Genomic DNA, 24,322 nt, shown 5'->3' on the forward strand with positions numbered 1-24,322 from the left:
GCAGAGTGAAAGGAACAGAACCAGGAGAACATTATACACAGAGAGGGATACACTGTGGCATAAAAGAATATAATGGATTTCTCTACTAGCAGCAATGCAATGATCCAGGACAATTCTGAGAGACTTATGAGAAAGAACACTATCCACATCCAGAGAAAGAACTGAGGGAGCAGAAACACACAATTCAAACAAGGCTTAACACCTTCCTTTCAGAGATATAATTTTCAAGAATAGAAGTATATGTAGAACCTTGATGAATTTACTAATTGAGCTTGCTTGTTAGGATATTAAGGCAATTTTCATGTTGGTTACATATGTATAATTTATTTTGCAATTTCAAAATCATCTGGTCTTTTAAAAATGCTTTGCTTTGAAATTAAAAATAACACAAATTGTAATTCTTCCTCAATAATAATGCAAATACCAGTGAAATTCTGTATAAGGTTCTTGATTCCTCACTTTGGTTAATGCCATCATGACCAATAACCCTTTTAAGACACATTACAACTGCAAGGTATAGTATAAAAGTGCAACAAAGCATAAATTTAGCAAACTAGCCATTGAAAATCTAAATTATTAAACACCTGAAATAAAATTTTGTTGCCTTCATTTGTACTCTTTCCCCTCTCAAATGCTCCCTTGATCAATTTCATAGCATTGACTTCTGGCATAGTTACCAAAGTGCACTCATCGTTGGCACTCTCAGACTAATCCAGAGCATCAACTTCTCCAAAAGTTTTTCAAGTATACTTATAATTATATTGGCTAGATTCCAATATTGGGGCTTTAATAAACTGTTGATCAGAATCATGGTTTATTAAAAACAATGATAAAATACTTTAAAGTGCAGGCTTCAGAATTCATTTCTTTTTGGAAAAGTATGAAAACATTACAACTTCTAGGTCAAATTCTTTATAAGATATCTTTGGGGTATGTTGTATTTTTTAAAAATTGTGTATGACCTAGCAACACTACCTAACTTTTAACCTCATTTAAATGAATAAATAATAGGCAAATTTGCTTTAATTTAATTTAATTTTATTTTATTGTTGTTGTTCAGTTGTTTAATCATGTCCAACTCTTCATGACCCTGTTGACTATACTGTCTATGGGGTTTTCGTAGCAAAGATATTGGAATTCTCTGTCCAATAAACTGCTTTATTTCCACAATAGAGACATCATTAGATCTTAAACAGGAAATGCTAAATGGTAAGGCAAAAGCAAGAATAAGTATAATACCATAGTCATTTGATATAGAGTGAATGAAGTGATAATCTATGTATCACAGACTGCAAACCAAACCAAAACCCCTTGGGTTATATTCTTCTACCAATTATGGCAGTGTTCACAGGGGAAAGAGGATAACAAGGGAGCTTAGGGCAATTTGTTTTTTTTTTTTAATTCAAGTCTTCATGTACTAGATCTGTAGAATATTCATTTGCCCCATGAAACATTTTTTAATTTATTTATGAAAGTTATTTTTATGCTAACTGTTTTAATTCTCATTCACAATACTTTTTTCTGGCAAATTTACTACTCTTCTACTCTCAAACTGATGGAAAAGTGACAAGTCCTAAGAACTCACAATCATACTTAAAGGACACTAAGAAAATGTTGCAATATTATAATGACAAGTAATTCCCTTGAGGCAGGTAAGTTCATAGCTCTCTAAGGTTGACTCTCTAGGCAATGTAGATGAGCCTACAAAAAAGCGCTCTCTCTCTCTCTCTCTCTCTCTCTCTCTCTCTCTCGTCATCCAATCATCAAATAGCATCTAATTACAGCAAAACAGTGCTCATTAAAAAAACAAAAAAAACAGTATTTATCCACCAGATCTGTCTCAAATTGGAAAAACAATGAAGAACAACCCAGCACGTCTGAGAAACCACCTCTCTCAACCTAGAGATGAAACTGCAGTAGAGTTCAACTCTCCTCTAATCAGCATCCTTCCAGCTTTTTTCTTAAGCCAATTCACAAAGTAATATTTCTCCTATCAGCAGCTTCCCAGCTGACGCATTCCAGTTCTGCTCCTGTTGCCTTCTTAACTTTTCCTGTTGTCTCCTCTCCAGCTGGATTTTTCAATTTTCTCAAATAGGAGCCTCTTGGGACTTAGTGACTCACTTTCCCCTTGTAAAAAGAAAAATAAATACTGGAAAGCAATTATTTGTGCTAAACTGAAATTTATTAAGAAATTACAGAGTAAGGGTCCAAGACCTGCTCAGAACAGTCTAAAGATACAAAGATGAGGAAATGGCAAGTATATATTCTCTACACAAAAGACTTAGATTACACAAACTTTTCCCCAGAAAGGTGGGTCAGTTTAATGGTTTTTTTCTAGGGAGCAGCAACCAAAGTCTTCATCTTTTAAAGGGCTTCCTTCTTCAAGAAAACAATGTTTTCTTATCGTGGGGCCAATTACATCATTTCTGTTCCAAACATGGTGAAAAGCCAAGGTCACTCTGTAGCTTCAAAGCCTACTGAGATGTCATAAACTTCAAGTCTTAGGAGCCTCTGAACTCATTCCAGGACACTGAACACACAACTCCCCTTGGCAAGGACATCTTGCCAGTGCATTTCAGAGGATTTTCTTATTACAGTCACAAATTTATTTAACTCACAATATATTATTGATTAGTGATTTTCATACACAATTATCTAATCAACAATTTATTTTTTTACTTACTATTAAATCTATGGTTACACTTTATATTATAATACTGGGTATCTAATAGGATTATATGCACAGAATATAGTTCTAAAAAGCCATAAAACAATTATCATAAACTGATTATAGTTGTTTAATTAAATTATCTTTTACACACTCATGAGGTAAAATTCATAAGATTCACCTGTTATTTAAGGCAGTCCATTTACAAATATTAAAAAGAACATGATATTGAAAGTCTTATTTATTTTTGTATCTCATCTAGAAATTACTATTTTACTCATAGATTTGGGCTTTTTTGTTTGTTTTCAGAGGATGAGTGAGAAGATTAAAGGGAATAGACCTGTAATTTCATTGGTGTAGAAAACAACTAATTATAAAACTCACTCTTCAGTGAGTTTTCAGATCATTAATTCAGACCATTAATCAGACCATAATTCTGACCAGCAGCTCCTTTGCAATATATGGTCTTAAAGAATTATTTGGGCACTGAGAGATTAAGTGACTTTTCAAGTCATATAGTTAGTATATTGCTAGAGTTGAGAATTGAGCTCCAGCCTTTCTGACTCAGTTGGCTAATGTCTTTACACTCATTAATCTTTAATCTCTTGTGACAATAAAAGAATAGGTGCATGACTTAAAGAATTTTAAACTTTTAAAAATTGGCTCAGTATGTAGAATTTGGTTAGACATTTTAAAACATTGTTGCCATCTTGGCATGAATTGTGGTATTTCTCTAAAGAGCATACCGATGATTTCTACTTACCATGTGCTCTCAAGAGCACACATAGGAAGGATTTGAAACTTAATCCACTCTCATTGCATGTCTTTCAAGGGAAGAATTTCAAAAGTCATATTTAAGATTAAACAATGGTGTTCAAATCACATTTAGATGTTTTCACATAATATGTAAACAGAATTGAGACAAGCTGATTTTATAAAAAATCCTCCAAATACTTTGCTGAAATTATGTACCTGTAATATTATTATTTTATATTAGGGATTATTCATTATATAATATTAACTATATAAATGATATAGAATATAGTTGTTTCCCCAGCCATAATGGAGAACATATCTATTTTTCTTAGAAATACTCTGGAATTTGTTTAGCTAAATAAACACTTTAGCTAAGGCATTTATATGATTACTTATAGTGTGATATTGAAGCTGGGTTGGTTGATAACAAGAATTTCTGGCTTTCACTCTTCTCCCACTCGCATCTGGATAGATTACCTTTGTGTGAGCAAAGCTTTCCTAGGACTTTCACCTTACTTTCATTGTTGGAGAGTGACTTTCTTTGTAGTAACTCCCTCATTTCTTCACCTTCTGAGAGTATGATTTCTTTTCAGACCTGTGTTTTTGGCCACCAAGGGGATATTGACAGTGTCTAGTTCAACCCAGCTCCAGCAAAAATTACAGACACTTTAATCTTTGGAGTACCCCCCAGGTAATGTATACACTTTCTCTGATTCTGTCTCTCTATGTCTCCTCTCTGATTCTTTGAATTTAAGCCTTGCATTCTGAAAATTAATATTATGCCAAATGTAACATGCTAAATGTAATATTTAGAAATTGGTTTGGAAACATAATATTAATTTTTAAAAGATTGTTGTGGTCTCCCTTTATAAAATAATTAACCTTCAAGTCACAAGGATGATAGTAGCTTTTAACAATTTAATTTTGATATAAATATAGTCTGAGAAAGAAATTAGGAGGGATGGAAATAGAAAAAAATATTTCCTAGACTACCACCCTAATCTTACCAGCCCACGAGAGTATCTTCCACCCGAGCCACCAATGCCACATCACAGCAAGACCCCCAGGCCAAGACCTCCAGAGAAGAACCTCATCTCCTCTATGGTCTCATTTTTTTATAGTCCTCTTTCTCCACGTCCCTTCCTTTCCCTGTGCACTGGTCTGTCACATCTCAGAAACCAATCAAAGACTCTCTGATTCGGACCCATAACCCTTAGTTCCGGGTCATAATCCTAGGACGCTTAACCTGTGACCTCTGTTTGGAGCATTCCAGTCATGCTAATGGGCTGGCTCGGATGAACAGAAAGTTCATGACCCTGGGAAAAAAAAGGGGTTCCCTTTACGCAGCCCCAAGTCGGTAGATGGTAGAAAAATAGTAGATGAAATTCCATTCTTGTCCCAGTTTCCCAGTTGATTCCACTGTATCCAAGTGGTGGCACATATAGACTAACAATTGATCATAATAGTATAAGAATTAGTACAAAATTTAACCATAAAACTTCAAAGCTATGGTTTAGCAGATGCTAAAAGAAATAGCAAGACTACTCTTTCTTCCTAAGCTTTATAGAAATTGGAAGAGAGAAGTTTCTATAGTATGGGCAAGAATGAAGTCCCTTACCATTAGACATCAATTGCCTTTGCACTAGTCATTTATCTAATCTCACCCTACCTATTCTAGGTTTCTATATTCCCATGTCCTCCACTGGGATCTTTTCTCCCTTGCTCCCCATTAAAAAGATTCAAGCTCAATTCATTTTCTCTGCTTTTGTTAAATTTTTTTTGACCATAGCTTATCATAGATATCTTTCTCTCCCTCAACCTCTCACCTCCCAAGGTCAGATCAAGTCTCTTACTCATGGGGGCATTTAGTCATTGTCCCAGAAACCAGCTCATACCCTGAAACAGCTACAGATAAAAGTGTCTGAGCTTTGTTCATTTCTGACTCCCAATTCTGTCAAGCCTCTGAAATGTAGCCTTATAATAATATACTTGAGGAGCTCAGTGTAGCCTTGACCAAGATCATACTTGCAGTCTGCTAAAAGAGGAATTTCCAGTGTAACAAAGAAAGAAATTGAAACCAGGTAGCAAGACTTTAAAGATGAACTTCATTTTTGAAATGCACATTTCTTCCAGGAAGAGTGAAATGCTGATGGGAGAAATCAAGAATAACACACCGAATGAGCCCCCTATAAATTTGGGTATTCTAGTATTGAGAGAGCCTATAACACACCAAGTTTCTAATAGGCCCTAGAATCAGGAGAACCTGGGTTAGGTCTCTACCTCTAACACCTACTGGCTGGGTAACCCAGGGGAAATCATTAAATTGCTCAGTTCCCCAAGCAATTCTCCAAGTCTATAAATGACAAAGCAGCTGTTGATCTACACTGAAAGGGATTTCCATTTCATATTCCTCATGGCAATGAAATTAGGAATTTGTCTTCTTTGCTATTTTGCATCAGGCAAAAGCCTCCTTAGACTTCTTGGTGTCTTAGCCTATGGAAACCACTGCAATTAGTTTAACAATGTTTATTGTAGAGAAGTTTGAGCAATCAAAAGGACTGGAGAGAAAGTTTAATCCTCCTTTTTGTTTGTCCCATATCCCAATGTTCTTCTGGACTCAGATCTTCCTGACTCCAAGTGCAGGACTTTATCCAATATCATCCCTAGCAGACTAAGAGTTTTATATATAAAATCCTAACCTTCAACCTTAAAATCAATACTATATATTGGTTCTAAAGCAGAAGAGTGGTAAGGATTAGGCAATGGGCATTAAGTAACTTGTCCAGAGTCACAAAGCTAGGAAGTGTCTGAAGCCAAATTTGAACCTAGGACCTCCCATCTCTAGGCCTGACTCATTCCACTGAGCCACCCAGCTGCCATCCAGATGTAGGGTTTTAAAGCAACAGTGCCAATGAAATGATCATACACAATCCTTTACCTTTGAGAGCCTTCTCAGTAATCTAGAGGTCATAGAATTGGTGGAAAATCTCTCCCAGTTCCTGAGTTAAATTATTATTTTTATTGGCTCCTATGTTTTCTCATCAGAACCCAGTTACTCTTTTACTTGGAAAAGAAGACTTTGTAAATTCCACAAATTTAAAAACTCCTAAACTCTGCATTCTTCTTGTCCACCCAAAATTAGCAGGGGTTGGAATTTATTTCCTGAGTGTAGTTTTGAACGAAAGTGAACCCATTTGTTTAGTCAATATTTTAAGCTCCTACTATATATCAGCACTTGGGATACAAATTTACAAAACTTAACCAAGTAGCCATTGCCTTCAAAGATCTTACATTCTACTGGAGAAAGAAAACAAACAAATAAGAAACTACAAAATACATGCTGTCATTGTGATTTGTAAAGAACTGGAATTTAATTAATCTAGTCCTCATATGGGAGATGGCTTTAAGAAAGGAAGCTAGAAATTCCAAAGAACTAAGGATAGTATTCCAGGATCTGAGCACGGCAAGTAAAAAGACTCAGAGGGAGTAGAAAAAAGAAAGAATATCATATAGGAAGAATAGCAAGCAAATCACTAGAACATAACATTCAATAATCCTAGAAAAATCACCCCAAGCCAGATTGTGAAGTACTTTATATAAATTAAAGAGATATTTATAGTTTATCCAAGAAGTAATGAGGAGCCACTGGAAAATTTTGAGTAGGGAAATTCTATGATCATAATTATGCTTCAGAAAAAGAATTTTGATAGTTATATACAGGATGGGTTGAAGAGAGAAGTTATTTGAGACAGGGGACCCAATTAAAATGTTATTACATTCAGCCAGGGACTGGCTGACATCAGACAGGTGATGGGAGTTTGAACTAAAGTGGTAGGTTTGTTAGTGGAAAGAAACCTATTATGAAAAATCAATCAGAAAGCTACTACAATAGTCCAGGAAAGATGTTATAAGAATTTTAACAAAAGATGTAGGAGTGTGAGTGGAGAGAAGAAGATAGATTATGTGAAACTAATTATATAGTTCTTGCAATAATAGTCTGAGAAAGAAGTGAGAAGAACTAAAAGCTAAGGTGCTAAGTATCAGAGTGGAGAGAAAGAGATATGGTGTGAGAATGTGAAGGAAGAATTGATAGCACTTGGTGACTGGTTGGATATGCGCAGGCATAGGGGTAGGAAAAAAATTGAAGATAGTTCTAAGATAGTATGTCTCGGTAACTACAAAGATAGTGATATCCAAAGAAGGGACATTAAACTTAGGAAAACAGATGAGTTTGGTAGGAAAGAGTTCTATTCTGTATATGTTGAGTTTGAGATATTGTTGGAACATTCAAGTGGAGGGTCTAGAAGGCAGTTTATGATGAGAAAAATGCATCTCAGAAAACAAATGAGGGCAAACATAGATTTAGGAGTCATCTGCATAAAGGGAATAATTGCACTCAACTGATAAGCTGATGTGAGCATTGAGAGAGTGGAGAAAAAGAGAAAAGTGCTTCTTCACTCTTTGGTACAACTATTATATGGGAGCAAGACATGGATGCTGAACCGACAAATTTCATTGGCAAATAGAATCTAGATAGGCAGAAGAAGAGCTGGGAAGAGCAATGTCACAAAAGATCGGTGTTTGGTAATAAAGAGTCCTACATGAAAGAGAAGAAAGGCAAGGATTCTTAGTATTTCAGAAGTTTCTGGCAAACTGGAGGGAGAATTATCAGTAGAATGGTGAGGTTGGAAGCCAGATTACAAAAATTTGAGAATGAATTGAAAGCAGAGAAAGAGTAGGCACTGAGTATAGAAAGATTTTCCTAAGATTTCAGTTGTGATAGAGAAGAAAGTCTAGTACAATAGCTTATGTGGGGCTTGGGAGGGGTGGCAGAGTCTTGTGATTTTGTTATCTTATTTTAAGGGAAGAGATGATCTAAATGTATATGCAAGGAAGGATTCAGCAAATGGAGATTGAATATTAGAGGATGAGTTCTTTAAAAAGAGAGAAATTCCCAAAGGAGAGAGAAAGGATTGAAAGCAACAGTACAAATAAAATGGTTGACCTTAGAAAAGAGAATAGCCAACTCTTCCTCTGGAAAGAAAGGGGTAAAAATGATGAAGAGAGTTGGAAATGTTAAAAGCACAATGGGAGAAAAGACGATTACAAAAGAAAAGCATTAAAAAAACTCTCTTCCCAAAGATGATCCAGTTGACTCTTGTCATCTTCTTTGCACTGCCTCCCAAATATGCTTGCTAATAGACAAGTGCACTGGATAACCTAATCGATTATATATTATAGTTGGTACAAAATATTTTTATCTACTTTTTTTCCTGTGTGACTAATTAAATTCTTTTTTTAGTGGTTAAGAATTCCTGTAGTATTCCATAGCTTAACATTCAGTACAAAATCATCTACTAAGAGTAACAACTAGGGGGAGCTGGGTAGCTCAGTGGATTGAGAGCCAGGCCTAGAGACAGGAGGTCCTAGGTTCAAATCTGGCCTCAGACACTTCCCAGCTGTGTGACCCTGGGCAAGTCACTTGACCCCCATTGCCTACCCTTACCACTCTTCCACCAAGGAACTAATACACAGAAGTTAAGGGTTTAAAAAAATATTTTTTAAAAAAAGAGTAACAACTAGAGGACCTTGATAATTAAAGGAAATCCCAATATCTTTATAGTGTTAATGCCAGGCAATGATATTTTTGCTGAAGAAGTATTGGAAGAGGGGCAGCTGGGTGGTTCAGTGGATAAAGTGCCAAGCCTAGAGTAGGTAGACGTAAGTTCAAATTTGACCTCAGATACTTCCTAGCTGGGAGACCTTGGCCAAGTCACTTAACCTCAATTGCATAGCCCTTACCATTCTTCTGCCTTGGAAATGATTAGTATGAATTCTAAGACAAAAAGTAAGGGTTTTGAAAAGTATTGAAAGGATTGAAGTTGAATTTGTATGATTTGATTGTATGATGCTAAGATGAGTTTGTGTGATATGTATGACTTAATAAAGCCCCTGGGGACTGACAGATATGATCAGTAGTAAGCATTACAAAGACCTCCTGAAATGATGTATTCAAGCATCCTGAATAGATATGACTTGAGAAACTTCTTTCATCAAGTTCGTCTGCTCCTTGGAGAGACTCATACTCTCCATATGGCCATCCATCTGAGGACCATTACCTGTGTCCTAAATCAAGGGAGAATTCCTTATCATACTTGTCAGATTTAAGTCCACTCCCAGTCTAACACAAACTCAAAAGGTTTGGTGATGGACACATAATTAAATGCATATATTTTCAGAAATGAAATAAAAATGAATTTTATTCTACTCAACAATTATTTTGTTATTAAAAGGGCTTTCCTACTCTTTCTCTTTGTTTTAAATTCATGGGTAGTGAAATTCAGAAGGGGAGGGGAGTTATCAGTGGTGATATAAAAATAGAGCACAATAGTAATTATATATATATAGAAAAACAAACTAGAATGTTATTCAGAAGGAAACAGAGAACAGGACAGGTTTGAAACCAATGCATAGAGTTTATTATCTTTTTTTTTAAAGAAGCTAGTGGTATGAAATGTAGATTCATGGTTTCATATAGAATCCTCTTTTAGGTTCTGCTATGTTTATGGAAATACAAAGTTCATGCATGTGTTTAAGTTCAGAATAAAAAAAATACAGAGAGATAGATAGCAGTAAAACAATGATGTTCCCAATGAGGATTTTTTGGGAGGGCAGTAGAGGAGAAAAGGTGGTATTGCCATAGTCCTGGTGATGTCAATTCCATTTCCCTCTCCTCTTCTCTTTAGGAGAAGGAGCTAATAAAGAGATATTCTTGGTCATGCATCATGTAGAGAAGAATGGATTTATCTGAAAAAATTAACATAATTATAAACTTTACCTTTTAGAAATATTGTATTTCCTACCCCTTTTATGTTTTTCCTCTAATGCCCTGTAATACATCTGTACTAAAATAGTCCAATGCTTCTGAAAAACCAAGGAAGAACCCTGTTTCCCAATGGATAGCTTGAAAGAGCCTGAGAGAGAGAAAAAAATGATAGAATCTAAAAGTCAATAAAATTCAGCCAGTTATTTAATAAGCATACATTAAGTACCCGACTATACACCAAATACTGTGACAAACATGATAAAAGCTGGGGTACATAGAAAGGAAAAAGAAGATTCTCTGCCACTAAAGAACCCATAATTAGGAGTTGCAACACTTTTGAGGCATGGACCCCTTTTGGCAATCAAGTGAAGACTAGAGAACTCTTCTCCAAATAACTTCTTTAAATTTATAAATTAAAATATATGAGATTACAAAGGAAACCAATTATTTTGAAATATAATTTTTATTTATTATTTATTTATTTATTTGTTTATTTATTTTAAAGCACTTAACTTCTGTGTATTGGCCCCTTGGTGGAAGAGTGGTAAGTGTGGGCAATGGGGGTCAAGTGACTTGCCCAGGGTCACACAGCTGGGAAGCGTCTGAGGCCGGATTTGAACCTAGGACCTCCCGTCTCTAGGCCTGACTCTCAATCCAATGAGTTACCCAGCTGCCCCCGAAATATAATTAAAAAAAAAAGGTTAAAACAAGTTAATGCACCCCCCAGTTAAGAACCCCTCAACCAGATGATGCCCAGGATCTGATCTTCATCTAGCTTTAATAATGCAAAAAGATGCTACCAAAAAGCAGGGTGTTTTCTGTAGATGATAGATATGACTCTCTTCCCCAGGTTGTCAAAATTAAAAAAAAAACACTTGGTAAAAGTGAGAGAAAATAAGAATTAAACATCGATCTTATGAATTGTAAGACTGAGTTCATATTTTCCACCTACCTTATGGGAACAAAGTTAAGTGGTATATGCAGTTAAATTTTTAAAAGATCAAACCACTTGAGTGCCACTTTAATCCAAGATCAAACAAGGCATTCTGGTGTAAAGACTAAAATCAATTGCATTACACATTTCAGGTCAGTTTCTTGTTTCCCTCTGGATCCTGTTGGGTGATATTAGGAGTACAGAATGTCTTTAAAGGAGAAACATAATTTCTTTTGTTTAAGCTATGAATTTTGTAAGGCCAGTAGTGAAATTATGGTTTTTAGAATACCTTTATTTTTTACATAACTCATTCCCTAATGGTTAACATACTCTCATACCTTTTTATTCTCTCTATCCCAATGATATTGAACCCCTCTCTGGGGAAGAACAAACTCCTGTGATTTCTGATTTACATTTCCTCATTCTAATTAACATCACCTATATTTCCCAATCACATCTGTCCTCCTCTAGATCTGCCAGCCCCTTCCAATGAGTCCTCTAGAATTTGTACTCCATAAGTAACAAACTTACTTAAATTTTAGACTGAGTCATCATATATGCTTTCACCTTTTGGCAAGTCACTGCTCACATTGGAGCTCTACCTCTCATTTGTATTAGTAGTTCAACCTTCACTCATACATACTAAGGACCTGGTAGGGTAGTTAGAAGGCATCTTGCTCAATTGTGGTATCTCATGGTGATGGAATAATATCATGCTGTAAAGAGGGATGAACTGGAGGATTTCTATAAAACTGAAAAGACCTCCAAGAATTGATGCAGAGTGAAATGAACAGAATCAAGAGAACATTTTATACTGAAAGTGAAGCACTATGGAACTATCAAATCTGATAGAATTTACTGCTAGCAGTAATACAATAATCCAGGACATTCCTGAGGGTACTTATGAGAAAGAACACTATCCACATTGAAAGAAAAAACTATAGAAGTAGAAATGCAAAAGAAAAACCTATGACAACACTTATTACTTGTATATAAGAGTATAAGATTTTGAATTGGGGCTTTTAAATTGTTCTATAGCAAAAATAAATAGTATGGAAATAGATATTGAGTGATAACATTTGTACAACCCAGTAAAATTGGTTTTTGGCTCTGGGAGGGGGAAGGGAAGAGGGAAGGGAAAGAAAATGAATCAAGTAAACATGAAAAATATTTTTAAATGAAATAAAATTTTTAAATTAAAAAAAAAAAGAAATATACCTTTCTCCCTCTGGGCAAGCCCAGGCCTACCCACACAAAATCCTTATTTAAAAAAAACAAAAAGGTTTACTGGGTTAAGATGGCAGCAGATTAACAAGCAGCTGCTTGATATCTCCTAATCCATGCATATAGGACTCCTCAAGAAGACATAAAAACAAATCCAGATGAACGAAGGGACCCCACAACAGGGCGCAGCATTGGAGCTTTGTGGAATTGGGGCATTTCCATGCTATAAAGGGGTGAAACAGCTCTCACTAAAAGGCAAGCTGAGCAACCCCTCTCCCACCACACCACCTACAGTGCCAAAGCCAGTGCAAAAGAATTAGAGCAAGTTTGGGAATCCATTAAGTCATTGGCAGCTACCTGGGGTCACCAGGGCTTGCTCCTGAGAGCAGCAAGACTGAAGACCCCAAGAGGCTAAAGAATGCGTCTGCTTTGAACACAGACCCTGAGCACAGGCTCAGATATAGACGAGGATCTTGAGCACAGGCGTGGACACAGAACCTGAGCACAGGCACAGACCTTGTGTGGGGACCCAGTGCAGACGGGTGCACAAATGTGGAAAGAGTGCCCTGAGACTGTTAAAGGAGCCTTGGGCAGAGGAACAAGCAAAGGGACCACCAGGAGGCTTGACCCTTAGAACAACTAGACCTGAGACCTCAGGAGACTAAAGAGAGCAAAAAGACTGTGGGCATGAGGATAATGCTGAAAGGGCACAGGGCTAACAATGGCAAGCCAGAATCAGTAACCCCAGAAGAGAAAGATCAAGAAGAAACCTTAAATACTCGGCAACTTCTACACAGAAAAAATCCAGACAACAGAGCAAACAGCAGAGGAGAACAAACAAGTAACCATATCCAAACCTTCCCCGAAAAATGAAAATGGGTCTCAAGGTCTTAAAGAGTTCAAATCTGAGATTATGAGAAAGATGGAAGAGATATGGCAAGAAAATAACAGTTTAAAAGGCAGAATTTCATATTGGAAAGTGAGGGAAGTAAATCAAAGACCATAAATGACCAGATTGAAAAGGAAAACCAGTCTCTAAAGGGCAGAATCAGGCAATTTGAAAAAGAGGCCCCCAAATCTAAATAACTGACAAGTAAATTGGAGACCAAAATCAAACAGCTGGAAAACAGGATAGACAAAATCAAAAAGGAAAATCAAAAGCTTATAGCAGAAAACCAGTCTCTAAAGACAAGAACTGGGAAAGTAGAAGCCAGTGATCTCTCAAGACAGCAACAACAAATAAATCAAAGTCAAAAGACAGATACAATTGAAAAAAAAAACATGAAATATCTCAATGAGATATTGACAGATCAAGAAAACAGGGCTAGAAGAGACAATTTGAGAATCATTGGGCTTCCTGAAAAAAGCAGAAATTAATAGAAATTTGGACTCCATACTAAAAGAAATTATTCAACAAAATTCCCCTGAAGTTCTACAACAAGAGGACAATATAGACATTGAAAGGATCCATAGATCACCCTCTACACTAGACCCATAAAAGACAACCCCCAGGAATATAATAGCCAAATTCAAGAGCTTCCAAGTAAAAGGAAATTTTTACAAGAAGCCAGAAAGAGATAACTCAGATATCAAAGAGCACCAATCTGGATCACACAGGATCTGGCAGTCTCCACACTAAAAGACCACAAGGCTTGGAATATGCTATTCAGAAAGGCAAGAGAACTGGGTCTATAACCAAGGATCACCTACCCATCAAAACTAACTATATACTTCCAGGGGAAAGTTTGGGGATTCAACAAGATAGAAGATTTGCAAGTATTTGCACAGAAAAGACCAGGACTAAATGTAAAGTTCGATATCCAACCACAAAAATCAAGAGAACATGAAAAGGTAAATAAGAAACAGAGGGAAAAGAAAGAAAACTCTTATTTTTAAATGTGACTCTTTAAGGGCTTCGATGAGATCTAATTATTTGTATTCCTATGTGGAGAAATGTTATGAATAATTCTCCGTAGAGAACTCTATTCACTATTATAGTATTCACTATTATAGTAATTAGAAGTATTATTCATAGGGAGAGGTTGGAATACTAAATGGTCTAAGATGGTATGGTGGGGAGGGAAATAGGGGGATGATTAGTAGAGGACACCAAGAGAAACTTGAATGAATAAGAAAAATAGGATATTCTATTACACACAAAGAGGACATGGGAAAAGGCGGGGACAAATACTATAATAAGAAGGAGAGGAAGAGAGCATTAAGAAGTAATATTTAAACCTTACTCTCAATGTAATCAACCCGGAGAGGGAAGAGTAGTTATATTATCCATTGGGATATAAAACTCTATCTAACCCTACTGAGAAAGTCAGATGGGATAAACCAAGGAGAGCGGGGGAGTGGGGAGGTCAAAAAAGGGAGGGGAGAAGAAGGGGGAGAGAATTCATTAGGCCTTCAAAGTAAAAAGAGGGGGTAGAAAGGGATGTAATTTAAGGGAGTGGACAAGGGTTACTGGCTTAAAGAAAACCACTGGATTAAAAGGAAATAGTGTAAGAAGAAAGGATAGAACAAGGAGAGGATACCAAAATATTGGGGAATACACAACTGATAATTATAATTCTGAATGTGAATGGGATGAACTTACCCATAAAACGGAAGCATATAGCAGAGTGGATTAAAAACCAAAATTCTACCATATTTTGTCTACAAGAAACATATATGAGGCGGGTGGACACACACAAGTTTAAGGTGAAGGGCTTGAGCAAAATCTTTTGGGCTTCAAATGAGAAAAAGAAGGCAGGAGTGGAGATCATGATTTCTGACAAAGCCAAAGTAAAAATAGATATGATTAAAAAAGACAGGGAAGATATTACATAATGATGAAAGGCAGTATAGACAGTGAGGAAATAAAAGTATTCAATATGTATGCAACAAATGGCAGAGCATCCAAATTCATAAAGGAGAAAATGGCAGGGCTCAAGAAAGAAATAGATAGTAAAACCATAATAGTGGGAGATCTAAATATTCCTCTTTCAAATCTAGATAAATCAAACCAAAAAATAAATATGAAAGAGGTAAGAGAGATGAATGAAGTCCTAGAAAAATTAGATTTAATAGATATGTGGAGAAAAATAAATAGGAACAAAAATGAATACACCTTCTTTTCAGTTGCACATGGTACATTCACAAAGATTGACCATGTAATAGGGCATAGAAACAATGCAAACAAATGCAAAAGAGCAGAAATAATAAATGTAACCTTCTCAGATCATAATGCAATAAAAACAATAATTAGTAAGGGCACCTGGACAGGGAAATCAAAAACTAATTGGAAATTAAATAATATTATTCTCAAAAACCAGCTAGTCAAAGAAGAAATCATAGAAACAATCAACAACTTCATTGAACAGAAGGATAATGATGAGACATCCTACCAAACTCTGTGGGATGAAGCCAAGGCAGTACTCAGGGGGAAATTTATATCCTTGAGTGCATATATTAACAAATTAAGGAGGTCAGAGATTAATGAATTGGGCATGCAACTTAAAAATTAGAAAGCAAGCAAATTAAAAATCCCCAGATGAAAACTAAATTAGAAATACTAAAAATCAAGGGAGAAATTAATAAAATTGAAAGTAAAAGAACTATTGAATTAATAAATAAGTCTAGAAGCTGGTATTTTGAAAAAACAGATAAAATAGACAAAGTACTGGTCAATCAAAAGGAAGAAGAAAACCAAATTGACAGTACCAAAGATGAAGAGGGAGACCTCACCTCTAATGGAGGGGAAATTAAGACAATCATTAAAAACTATTTTGCCCAGTCATATGGCAATAAATATAGCAATCTAAGAGATATGGATGAATATTTACAAAAATATAAATTGCTTAGATTAACAGCAGGAGAAATAGAATACCTAAATAATCCCATATCAGAAAAAGAAATTGAACAAACCATCAAAGAACTCCCTAAGAAAAAATCACCAGGGCCTGATGGATTCACAAGTGAATTCTCTCAAACATTCAAAGAACAACTAATCCCAATACTATACAAATTATTTGATATGATAAGCAAAGAAGGAGCCCTACAAAATTCTTTTTATGACACATATATGTTACTAATTCCAAAGCCAGGTAGATCAAAAACAGAGAATGAAAACTACAGACCAATCTCCCTAATGAACATAGAGGCAAAAATCTTAAATACAATACTATCAAAGAGACTCTAGCAAGTGATCAAGAGGATTATCCACCATGATAAGGTGGGATTTACACCAGGAATTCAAGGATGGTTCAACATTAGAAAACTATCCACATAATTGACCATATCAACAATCTAACAAACAAAAGTCACATGATTATCTCAATTGATGCTAAAAAAGCCTTTGACAAAATACAGCATCCATTCCTATTGAAAACCCTGGGAAGTATAGGAATAGAAGGACCTTTCCTAAAAATAATAAACACTGCATACCTAAAATCATCAACAAGCATCATATGCAATGGGGATAAATTAGAAGCCTTTCCAATAAGATCAGGAGTGAAACAAGGATGCCCATTACCACCTCTATTATTTAACATAACATGCTAGAAACACTAGCAGTAGCAATTAGAGATGAAAAAGAAATTGAGGAGAAGGTCCTAGGTTCAAACCCGGCCTCAACCACTTCCCAGCTGTGTGACCCTGGGCAAGTTACTTGACCCCCATTGCCCACCCTTACCAATCTTCCACCTATGAGACAATACACCGAAGTACAAGGGTTTAAAAAAAATGAAAAAGAAAAAAAGGAAATTGAGGGTATCAAAATAGGAAAAGGCAATGGGGAAAATAAGCTGTCACTCTTTGCAGATGATATGATGGTCTACTTAAAAAATCCTAGAGAATCAACTAAGAAGCTTGTAGAAATAATCAACAACTTTAGCAAAGTTGCAGGATACAAAATAAATGCACATAAATCATCAGCATTTCTATACATTTCCAACACATTAGAGCAGCAAGTGGTAGAAAGAGAAACACCATTTAAAATCACTTTAGACCATATAAAATACTTGGGAATCTATCTACCAAAACAAACACAGGAATTATACGAAAGCATCTTCAAAACACTTTCCAAACAAATAAAACTGGATCTCAACAATTGGAAAGCTGTTGATTGCTCATAGGTAGGACGAGCTAACATAATAACAATGACCATTCTACCCAAATTAATTTACCTATTTAGTGCCATACCTATCAAACTACTAAAAAACTTCTTTACTGAATTAGGAAAAACTATAACAAATTTCATTTGGAATAACAAAAGATCAAGAATATCAAGGGAAATAGTGAAAAAAATGTGAAGGAAGGGGGCCTAGCAGTACCAGATATTAAACTATGCTATAAAGCAGCAGTCATCAAAACAATATGGTACTGGTTAAGAGACAGAAGGGAGGGTCAGTGGAATAGACTTGGAGTAAATGACATCAGCAAGACAGTGTGTGATAAACCCAAAGAGCCCAACTTTTTGTACAAGAATCTACTGTTTGACAAAAACTGCTAGGAAATTTGGAAAATAATATTGGAGAAATTAAGTTTAGATCAATATCTCACACCCTACACCAAAATAAATTCAGAATGGGTGAATGACTTGAATATAAAGAGGGAAACTATAAATAAGTTCAGTGAACACAGAATAGTATGCTTGTCAGATCTCTGGGAAAGGAAAGGTTTTAAAACCAAACAAGAGTTAGAGAAAATTACAAAATGTAAAATAAATGATTTTGATTATATCAAAGTAAAAAGCTTTTGTACAAACAAAAAGAATACAGCCAAAATCAGAAGGGAAAGAACAAATTGGGAAAAAATCTTTATAACAGAAAACTCTGACAGGGGTCTAATTGCTCAAATATACAAGGAGTTAAATCAATTGTATAAAAATCAAGCCATTCCCCAATTGATAAATGGGCAAGGGACATGCATAGGCAATTTTCAGATAAAGAAATCAAAACTATCAATAAGCACATGAGAAACTGTTCTAAATCTCTAATAATTAGAGAAATGCAAATCAAAACAACTCTGAGATATCACCTCATACCTAGCCCATTGGCTAAAATGATAGAAGGAGAGAGTAATAAATGTTGGAGGGGATGTGGTCAAATTGGTACATTAATGCATTACTGGTGGAGTTGTGAACTAATCCAAACCATTCAATTTGGAACTATGCTCAAAGGGCTATAAAAGAATGCCTCCCCTTTGATCCAGCCATACCATTGTTGGGTTTGTACCTGAAAGAGATCATAGATAAACAGACTTGCACGAAAATATTTATAGCCGAGCTTTTTGTGGTGGCAAAAAACTGGAAAATGAGAGTATGCCCTTCAACTGGGGAATGGCTGAACAAATTGTGGTATATGGTGGTCATGGAATACTATTGTGCTCACAGGAATAATAAACTGGAGGAATTCCATGTGAACTGGAAAGACCCCCTTGAATTGATGCAGAGCGAAAGGAGCAGAGCCAGAAGAACACTGTACAGAGACCAATACACTCTGGTAAAATAGAATGTTATGGACTTCTGTACTAGCAGCAATGCAATGACACAGGACAATTCTGAGGGACTTATGGTAAAGAACACTACTCACTTTCAGAGGAAGGACTGCAAGTGCAGAAGCACAGAGGAAAGGCAACTGCTTGAACACATGGGTTGAGGTGGACATGATTTGGGATGTAGACTCGAAACTACCACACCAATGCAACTATCAACAATTTGGAAATAGGTCTTGATCAATGACACTTGTTAAAACCAGTGGAAATGCGCATTGGCTATGGAGGGGGTGGAGGTCAGGGGATGAGGGGGAAGGTGGGAACATAAATCATGTAACCAGGTTAACTTTTCTGAAAAATAAATATTATTAAATGATAAAAAAAAATCTCCTCCTTTGAGATTCACTCTATTCAAATTCACTCTATTCACACAGTTGAGACCCCAGGGGGTATAAACTACTAGACCATAGGGCATTCTCTTTCCTTTTTCAAAAAATTCAGTCAGTTCCTAACTTAGTCTTTCTCTTTACCCTTATTCCTGGCCTCATTCTAGGGAACTCCAAAATTCATGTTGATATTCCCTATCATTTATTTTATGCTTTAAGCTTTGCAAAGTGTTTAAAAATATTATCTCATTTTACCCTCATAAATAACCCTAAGAGGTATTATTATCCATATTTTGCAAATGAAGGAACTGAAGAAAACAAGTCAAGTGATTTGCCCAGGATCAAGTAATTAGTAAACATCTGAGGCTGAATTTGAATTCTTCTTTTCCCAAATGCAGGTCTGGCACACTATCAGCATGACACCCTAGCTGCTCAAGGTACAATATCTCCCTATTTTGATCAATCAGTGAACATTTATTAAATGTCTACTCTTTATCAAGGGCAATTAGGTGATGCAGCAGGCTGGAATGCTGGGATTTAAGTTGAAAAGACCCATCTTCCTGAGTTCAAGATTGGTCTCAGACACTTCCTAGCTATGTGATCCTAGAGAAGTAACTTAACCCTGCTTGTAGTTTCCTCAATTATCAAATGAACTGGAGAAAGAAGTGGCAAACGACTCCTGTATCTTTGCCAAGAAAAACCCCAAAAGAAGTCATGAATTGTCATACATGATTGAAATGACTGACCAACTATTTATTAAATAAACTGCAGAAACCTCTTCACAGGAGCTTTTCCTTATTTCTTTATTTCATACACCCTCTTCTCATAGACTTAAATAATAATTAAAGACTGCTTCTTTCTGTCTTTGTGTCCCCAGTAATTAGCACGATGCCTACTATAATGTGTTTAGTAAATGCCTGTTGACTAGGATTAGATATACAGTCTATCAGTGTTTATGCCTTTCAAAAACCATACCCAAAGGGCTACCACTGCCCTAAGCATCTGATTCAGAGCAGTTCTGAGGTTGGAGACAACCTTGACATCTATAGGTCAGAACTATCACAGACTGACACCTAAAATGGCAACATAGTTAAACTCAGTCACATTCTATTAGCACAACTTGTCTGCCAGGAAATATACAGGTCACTTAATCATCAGCATTTGGTAAATGCTTACCGTATTCCAGGCAATGGGGATGCAAAAACGAAAAACAAAAGTCCCTACCCTTGTGAACCTTCTCTTCTACTGGAGGATAAAGCAGAACACAGATTAAGATTATCTATCTTTTTATATCTATCAATCAATCTATCTATCTATCAATCTATCTGTCTGTCTGTCTGTCTGTCTGTCTGTCTCTCTGTCTGTCTATACACACACACACGGGTTTTTGGGATATGTAGGGGAGAAGAGGGAATAATTGAAGAATCAAAAAGGCGTCTCAAGGAGCAGGACCATTATGCTAAGAGTGCTAATGGCTCCAGGAAGCAAAAATGAGGAAAAAGAACATTCTAGGCAGAATAATGCATACTGTTGGGAGGAGGATTACTTAGTTATTATTTAGGAGACCTAGCAGGAAGGGCTTGAGAATTCCACATGGAATGGGGAAGGAGGAAGTGTGGCCTCTCTCTCTGAGATGGACTCCATGGTGGTTGGGACAAGTTGTAACTGACCCTGGGAGTCCTCAGAGAAAGTGGAGTTTGGACCCTGATTCCATGGGATCCTGAAGGAAGACTGTCGCCTACTTGTGGGAGATTTTGGTAGAGACTATTAATCCCAACCTGAGTTGCAGGTTAACTTGGGCAGGGTTAGCTCCGAGAATCTACCCACCTGAAGGAGTACTGTTAGTGGTCCTGGAGGAGCTACAATGTCACTGGAGTGGGTCAGGACTCTGCTGTGAGGATACCCACTTCAGTCCTGCTATTCTTTGGGCCCTGCCTTGCTTTAGGTCTTAGTTCAGTGTAGATAAGTTCTTCCCCTGACCCTGTGGTTTGCCCATAGTCTGGAAGTATAGAAACCCCTATTCCCATCCTTTACCATAGTTGCCTTAATTAAATTTGTTACAAATTCTTGTCATTTGCTTGCTAGTTTCCATAGGCCTTGTCTAGATGGTGCAGGGTGACAGTTAGGCTTAACTGCCACTTCTGTTAACAGACATTTTTCTTAGCAGTTAAACTCAGTCTCCCTAACTTGTTAAGTCCCCATCTTTTGTCATTCCTGTCTCGTACACACCCTTCTGGACCCACATATATCAGTTAAGTTAACTCCCCTGGTTTTCTCCATAAGAGTTTGGCACACTCAGATGGTTGGTTAAAAGGGGGACAGGACATTCTCTCTTGGACATACAGAGCTAGACTGGAAGTCAGAGGATTCTGAACATTCCGTGGGGTGGGGGGTGTACAGCCATTGGCTGTGGGCTGAAAGTTCCCAGCCAGTGGTGAGCTACTCAGAAGTGCTTACCCCCCACCCCAGGTCATTGATAAAATCTCTGTGTGGAGTCAAAATACTATAGAAACTGGAATAGGGCCAGAGAAAGGGTTTTCCCCCCATTTTTTGCCTTTATTGTTTGTGTTAACCTGTTTGTTTGTAAATTGATATTGTTGTGAGAATATTGTTGTATTTGTGTTAGTTATTTGTTATTAGTCATTCATTGTGGCTAATAACACCACTGTAATTTTGTATAACTGATCATTTGTATCAATGTTTGGGAGAATGGTACTTGAAGACTGTAGGGATTATTTGATATTGGGGTTATGGCAAGGGATATCATTCATCCCCTACCTGTGGTTTAAGATCATACCCAGGTATAGTAGAGGTATGTTGGATTTTGAATTAGCCCAACCTATTCTTAACATTACTATTCTGGATATTATAGCACATGCTCCTATTATTGTTTTAACTGGTTATATCATATACAAAATAAGATGGATATTTTTTCATATTAATTACTGTTTCAAGATTGTGGTTACCTGGTGTTTTAGGGATTCAGAGATGAAACAATTGTTAAAGTTAAAGCAAGTTAAAATTGATAATTTGCAGCTGTATATTCAAACTGGTGGTACTTATGGTCGAGCTCCTGGTGATGGTAATGGTAATGTGACTGTACTTTATAATGATGGAAATACTGGTAAAAGTGTTAAACCTGGACAATCTAAGGCTGATTTGGAACAACAGGCATTGAATAAGGGCGACAAACCAGTTAACCTTTTTCCACTATATAACCTTCCAATAGTGAGAGATGATGGGATTTTTCATGTGAGATAGCACACTCAATTTAGAACAGAGGATGTGGAGAATTTGAAAAGGATGTCCATGATGATGCCAGTAAATTTGTTAAGATCTTTAGAGCATTTGTTAAGGCACATGACCCAGATTTTGAGGACTGTTGGTATGTTTTGGGGGAAACATTGTCCAACCATGATAGAAATAAGTTTGTAGAAGAGACCAGAAATACTGAGGGGATGACACCATGGCCAGTAGCCTTGGAGAAGCTGGATCTCAATTCAGTTCCAATTTATAGAATGCTGAAACAGGCAAGAAAGTCACTGATAAAGGTAATGGAGAAGAATTCAAGACACCCTAACTCTTGATCTAAATTTGAAAAGATTAGGCAGACTAATCAGGAGACTCTGGCTACATATTTAGGCCACATTATTGAAGCAGCCAAGATGTACCTAGGTATGAATGTCCTGGAAGATACCACCATTGAACACAGGTGAGGAAGGTTTTTAATGACAACTGCCCAGATTGGGAACTTCTGAGCCTGGATGAACTGAAGCAAAAGGCATAGAGATGAAAAATATGATTCCATGTAGAACACAGAGGAGTAGGATAAGGGGACATAATGTTCAATAAATCTAAAAGAGGAACTTAGGATCAGATTGTGAAGAGTTTCGAAAGTCAAAAAGTTGGGATATGGCCAAATATGTGTATTAGGAATATAAACTTGTCATCTAGGTGAGGTGATAGATAGAGAGAAATAAGTTTGAAGGATATTGCAAAGGTCTAGGTGAGATTTTGGTGAGAGTCACAGCAGATAGGAGAAGATGGATAGGAGAAATGTTTAGGAGGTTTAAGAAATCAGTAGTATATGATGCAGAAGGTAGAATAACTCTAATGTACTCTGCGAACAAATACACCAAATCCCCATACCTCAGTTTGCTCATTAGGTTTTTATTTCTCTACTTTCTGTACCTGCCCTCCTGATTGTTAGCATCCTGGCTCATGAATGGTTGAATGGTAGCTACCAATGCAAATTCATCTAGGGTTGTTTTAAACACTTTCTCAATCAACATGACTCCATTGAGCCTACAGATTCTCTCTGCCCGGTTTGGAGGGTTCTCTCCACCCAATTTGGCATTAAGCTATGGGTAAGAGGTAGCATGATGTGATGACAGGACATTGGAACTATAGTCAGAGATTTGTGTTTAGTCCAGACCCTGTAACTTTATTAATTATTAATATTTTATCTATCACCTTTTTATGTCTAGAAAATCAACAAAACAGTAAATTGAAGAAATCCTGATTTGTAGCATTTGTGATTTCCAAATTGAAATTTTAACAAAGTCATTGGAACTGGCTCCTGATAATATGTTAGAGAGTTGATGCAACACAGTAGAAAAAATTTTATGCTTAGAGTCATTGCCTCATAAGTCCAAATACTGATCCTTAACCTGAAAGCCAAATGACCCAGGTTCAAAATGAAAGACATTTCACTTCTTTGAGAATGGGTGTGTTTTCAAATGTGTAGTTACAGATTGATGTAAGACCCACAAGAACCAATTTAGATGAAAGTGAGATAAAATATGGCTATTAAGCTATACCTTCCTTCTATTTGATGTCTTTTGTTTTTAATAGGAGGCATTTAGAGATAAAATGACTTAACTTAAGGGAACTACTACAATAGTGAGAATTGTAGACATGTTGACTGGTTAGTCAAAGTTGATATTTTTCATGTCCTAAAATTGTGTCCTATCATTGTGTACCAATATTACCTTTGCATTGCTCTGTGAGTTTGTGCAGACACCATGTATACCCTGAACTGAGTATTC

Source organism: Gracilinanus agilis, chromosome 6 (genome assembly GCF_016433145.1).
Source record: "Gracilinanus agilis isolate LMUSP501 chromosome 6, AgileGrace, whole genome shotgun sequence".
NCBI classification, from domain to species: Eukaryota; Metazoa; Chordata; class Mammalia; order Didelphimorphia; family Didelphidae; genus Gracilinanus; species Gracilinanus agilis.